The sequence below is a fragment of the Palaemon carinicauda genome, chromosome 7, assembly GCF_036898095.1.
Source record: "Palaemon carinicauda isolate YSFRI2023 chromosome 7, ASM3689809v2, whole genome shotgun sequence".
In the NCBI taxonomy this organism is placed as follows: domain Eukaryota; kingdom Metazoa; phylum Arthropoda; class Malacostraca; order Decapoda; family Palaemonidae; genus Palaemon; species Palaemon carinicauda.
The window spans coordinates 156,179,048-156,184,761 of record NC_090731.1 but is presented as its reverse complement, the minus strand read 5'-3'; the positions used below and the strand labels follow the sequence as shown (position 1 = coordinate 156,184,761).

The window sequence follows — 5,714 nt, the reverse complement described above, 5'->3', positions numbered from 1 at the left end:
ATATATATATATATATGTGTGTGTGTGTGTATATATATATATATATATATATATATATATATATATATATATATATATATATATATATATATTTATATATATGTATATATATATATATATATATATATATATATATATATATATATATATATATATATATATACATATCTTGTGTAAATTTAATTGTACCTTATGACATAAACTATGTATATTTCAACCTGTCAGCAAAAAGGATCTGTTGAATGTCTGCTCATATCTATGATGAACTGGGAAATCTGTTTTAAGAATATATCAAATGAAAGCAAGTCCTTTTTATTTTCACTTTTGTAACGCTACCAAGCGTATGGGAATATATTTTGAATAATTTATTACTTGATCGTGAGACGTCATTTTTATTGAACATTATATATATATATATATATATATATATATATATATATATATATATATATATATATATATATATATATATATTTATATATATATATATATATATATATATGTGTGTGTATATATATATATATATATATATATATATATATATATATATATATATATATATATATTGATAAATTTTTTTAAAAACATGATCTAGTAATAATTGATATTCACCATTGAATTGCAAGACTGGTCAAATCTAATATATCTTAGCTCAAAGTCTCATATAAAATTCATGTTAAATTATTAAAGTGATTCAGTTAATTTCACTTATATTGACTTAGTTTAAAAGGGCTACATTGATAGACCACCTTTGACAGGTAGCTTTACTTAGAGCAATAGTCCAGTACTAGTGTACGCGACCTGTCATAAATGACTGCTAGATATTTAATTCTGTGCGCACACACAGGTTCAAACCTTCTCACCCCTTCCCCCTATCCGAGGGGCGGGTAATTATATGTCTGGCAATGCCGTTTTGCGGGACCGGAAAGGAATTATATGTTTCTCTCTCTCTCTGTATATATATATATATATATATATATATATATATATATATATATATATATATATATATATATATATATATATATATATATATATATGTATGTGTGTGTACACACGTGTATATATATATATTTATTTATTTATTTAAAAAGGAGATTGTTTACATGATCTGCGAAACTAGATTTTGCTTCTTGAACGAATTTAAACCTGAAAAAAACACCACCTTCATCCAACGCATATCAAGTCGTGTCATAATTTACTCTTTAAAACTTTGTATGCGAATGGTTTTACCTTCTTTTGTTTTGGTTTGAGTCATTACCACAAGGAGTCGCCATCGGAATTGTAAATCAAGAGGCCGTTTCGTAACGGAATCTGTTGACTACGAAAGGTTACACCATACATTAATCATGTCAACATATGCCTTGGTGAGATCCAGTTCTACAGGCTTCTGGTTGCAACCTGTACTCTTTCACCTCAAGTTATTCGTAGTATGAACTCGTATTTTTTTTGCTGTTTTGATGCTATTGTTTGTATCAAATGATTTTGTTCGTATGGTTTTAAGACAAAAGTTCTTCGAAGTTTGGACACGTAGTTTTTTTTTTTTTTTTTTTTTTTTTTTTTTCTTTTTTTTTTTTTTAGGGAAAAGTTTTTCGAAGTAAGAACTCGTATTTTCTTGCTGTTTTTGATGTATTGTTGTTGAATTATTTTGCTCTTATTGTGATTTCATTTAGGGCAAAAGTTATTCGAAGTATGAAATTGTAAATTTTGCTTCTTTGATGCTATTGTTGTTAAATGATTTTTTTCTTATGATTTTATTCAAGACGAAACTTTTTCGGAGTTAAAACTTGAAATTTTTTATATTATTGTTGTATTTTTTTGTTCTTATTGTGATTTTATTTAAGGCAAAAGTTTTTCGAGGTATGAACTTCTAAATTTTGCTGTTTTGATGCTATTATTGTTGTTAAATGATTTTGTTCTTATGATTTTATTTAAGACAAATGTTTTTTGAAGTATAAACTTGAATTTTTTGCGCTCAACGTGGTAATTTATTTACACTAAAACTAGAAAATACATGGAACAGACTACTAGCTGATGTATTATAGAGTAACATGGCAAACAAACGTTTTGCTGTTTTGATGCTATTTATGTCAAATGAATTTGTTCTTATTATGATTTTAAGACAAAAGTTTTTATACAAATGTTATGATCCAATTATATGTAAGGCCTTTCATTTCTGTGTCTACTGTTATTTATTTATTCGTTGATTAATTATTCTCTATCTGCTCTACCGAAGCTGAATAATCCAACACGGCAAATGCCACGATTATTCAGCATCACGTCAGTCATTCATCACAATTCAGTAACTCGACGTAAAGCCCTCCCCTGAAGCTTTGACATGATTTAATCAAAGCTCGTGGCTTGGACGATGGTCCTCCTCTGCGCATCTTGAATCTCATTTGTCAGTGTCACATGGTAGTGACGATGCCTTGGTTCTCGAAATGTCTGTTTTGATTTGCGATTCACTTTATATGGGAGGCTTCCAGTCCTTCGCTAACGAAGTTTGATTAATTCAGCGGCAGCAGGTTCAATTTCTGTTTCTGTTTTTAGAAGGGTTCAAGGGAAGGGACCTCATACCTAAATAGCTGTTGTGAAATGAATATCAATACCTTTATTAGAAAACACAAACGTACACACACACACACACACACACACACACACACACACACACATATATATATATATATATATATATATATATATATATATATATATATATATATATATATATATATATATATATATATAAATAGCCCTTATTGAGTGGAATACCTTATTGTGGTGAAAGTTTTTGTGTATTGCCATGATCAGCAAAGCTGTACTAGGTTGGTTTGCTTTGAGCGATCAAACTAAAGTTTCCCACCATCACCAATCCTCAATTGCCAGCGTGATGACGAAATGGCCAAACCTCACACATGAATAAGGGTATGTCTGTGGCCTTTGTCCAGCAGTGTATGTGTGTGTGTGTATACATACATGCACACGATAGTCTTAGTTGATAGTGGAATTTAACAGCTTTATGTACTCTTGAATCCTTCATGAATAAAATCTTTTAGTAGTTGATCCTTTTTAAAGATACCATCGCCCAACGTCATATTTCTAAATGAGTATTTGCAACAACCCAATTTGGAAATGGGTTGAAAGAAAAGGTTAGAAGAAAAGGTTCTTGTCTTGTTTGCAAACTCGTAAATCATATTCACGTGTCAGTCTAATCTTAAACAGTTTTCCCCAAATTGTCCAAAAATATTAGAAATTTTGCGTGTTTGTCTCTCTCTTCAACAGTATTCCCCCAAAATTGTCCAAAAATATAAGGAATTTTGCGTGTTATGTTTCTCTCTCTTAAACAGTTTTCTCTCAGATTGTCCAAAATTATCAAGAATTTTGAGTGTTTTGTCTCTCTTAAACAGTTTTCTTCCAGATTGTCCAAAATTATAAGGCATTTGCTCGTTTTGTATCTCTCTTTGATAATTTCCCCCCAAATTGTCCTTTGGGAATTTGCGTGTTTTGTCTCTCATGAACAGTTTTCCCCCAAATTGTCCTAAAATATAAGGAATTTTGCGTGTTTTGTCTCTCTTAAACAGTTTTGCCCCCAAATTGTCCAAAAATATAAGGACTTTTCCGTGTTTTGTCTCTCTCTTCAACAATTTTCCTCCAAATTGTCCAAAAATATAAAGAATTTTGCGTGACGCATAGTTGATTGTGTACATCTATCGTAGTTCTATTGCTGGTATATTTCAAAATATTGAGTTCTTAATAACCACATTACAGTATACTAAAAACACCTATTTCAAACATTTCATGTAATATATAAACTTCAAAAATTCGTCTTTGGTGCAAATTATGGGAAATGAAAAACTATTAAAACTTGAATTATATATATGAGTAGGTGTGGGACATTAGATCTCAGGGACTCTCCAACCACCCCCAACCAGATCCTTTCATTGAGATTTAGAAGACTACTTGTCCCTCCTGAATAAAAAATTCGCCTTCGAGAAACCTACTTTCCAAGTATGGATGCTACTTGTCATGGCAGTGATAGTAATGTTATTTTTCTTGCAGTAAAATATTTACACCTTCCTGTTAAAGTGATATTTATTATTTGTTTTTTATTCCGATACTTATTTTTTCCCGATTATTTTGTGTATTGAAAATTTAAGCTTCAGATTTACCCTGGTTCTGGAGCCTATAAGTCTGTTAATTATATTTATTAATTTCAGCTTCATATTTTTTCTTTTTTTACCTTTTCTGTTTTTCCATTTTTAGGGATGATTCAACGTATTAATCATCATCATCATCATCATCATAATAATAAAGTAATGCAATGGTAAAGGAAAACAATATATATTACAAAAAAGATTTTATTTACAAATTTCAAGTTTATCACAAGTAAATAAAAACAGTCTTAAATTAAGTAAAATATCACAACCGGTTCTAAACCAGATATATTGAATCACATCATCAATTGGTGACATGAATGTATAAAATGTATTTATAGCTACAGGTGGTAGAGAAAAAGTGAGCCCAGGCTGCATTAATGATTATCTAAGTCCTTTGGTTTGTCATGTTTATGTAGGAATTAACTTAAAAACTGGGACATTTAAAGGTTGAAAGGTCGCTCATGAATGGCAGAGGCAAGGGACAGTGACATTGCCCTATCAAGCAGGACAATGCCTTAGAGACTGACCATATATATACATATGATCAGCACCCAAGCCACCTCTCCACCCAAGCTAGGACCAAGGAGGGCCAGACAATGGCTGCTGATGACTCAACAGATGGACCTATAGGATTCCCCAAACCCCCCATCCTTAGCTCACAAGGATGGTGAGGTTGCAGCGACCAAAGGAACTAACGAGTTCGAGCTCGACTCGAACCCCAGTCCGGCGTTCACCAGTCCGGAACGTTACCACATTGGCCACCACAACCCCACTTGTCAAATCATAGTAATATTAATAAAAATAAAATTGGTAATGATAGCACTCACGTGAATATATACAAGCATATGCATATTTTTTTTCTCAATATGAATTAATCACCCTAATCTGCCGTTCATATTAATCAATATGATAAACACACGCACGTACATTTATATTACAATAACCTCTAACTTCGGTCTTAACTTTCCTTATTTGATTTTTTTTCAGTACAGTGTATACACTGTTAAAAGTTTACCGTAAAAAAAGATAAAGATCCTGGAATAAATGTTGCCAGGCATTTACCGTTTTAAAAACGGATATATTGACATAAAGGAGTGATATTACGGACAACAACCCGTAAAAGATAATAACAAAGTAAGGTAAAAAATACTGTCTCCTGTATTTATGAAAATACGGCTGAGAATCGTATATTTTCACGGAGAATTTCCGATTAAAATTATTGATTTTTTTAAACAGTGTATGTTAAGAATACGAAGATGTGAGTCCATACTGTACAATGCATTCTGTGCTAACATAGTATTGCAGTAGACGTGGCATTTTCAGTTTCCGTAACACTCTTTTTTGTCATTATATTTTTCTTATTAACAACGGTGAATCATATATTTTATATTTCATTCTTTTAAACTATTAACCATAAATATGTGCATTATTATAATCTTGATTTAGTTACATGTAGGAATATGTCTTGAAGAGAAAATTAACATTATTTTATCACCAGGGTAACTCAAAATTGATGAAAAAAGATTAACCTAGATTCTTTTCCTTATCTTTGAAAGT

General features: G+C 30.7%; 1 protein-coding gene across 1 annotated transcript in view; it reads right to left on the bottom strand.

Moving 5' to 3' along the window:
* Window positions 1-4,342: 4,342 nt before the first annotated feature.
* LOC137644091 (ubiquitin-associated protein 2-like) overlaps window positions 4,343-5,714 on the bottom strand; it is a 54,861-nt gene continuing 53,489 nt past the window's right edge. Inside the window, exon 4 of the mRNA XM_068377036.1 lies at window positions 4,343-5,714. This exon is cut by the window's right edge and continues 1,352 nt beyond it. The gene's annotated coding sequence lies outside the window, so the exon portion shown is untranslated.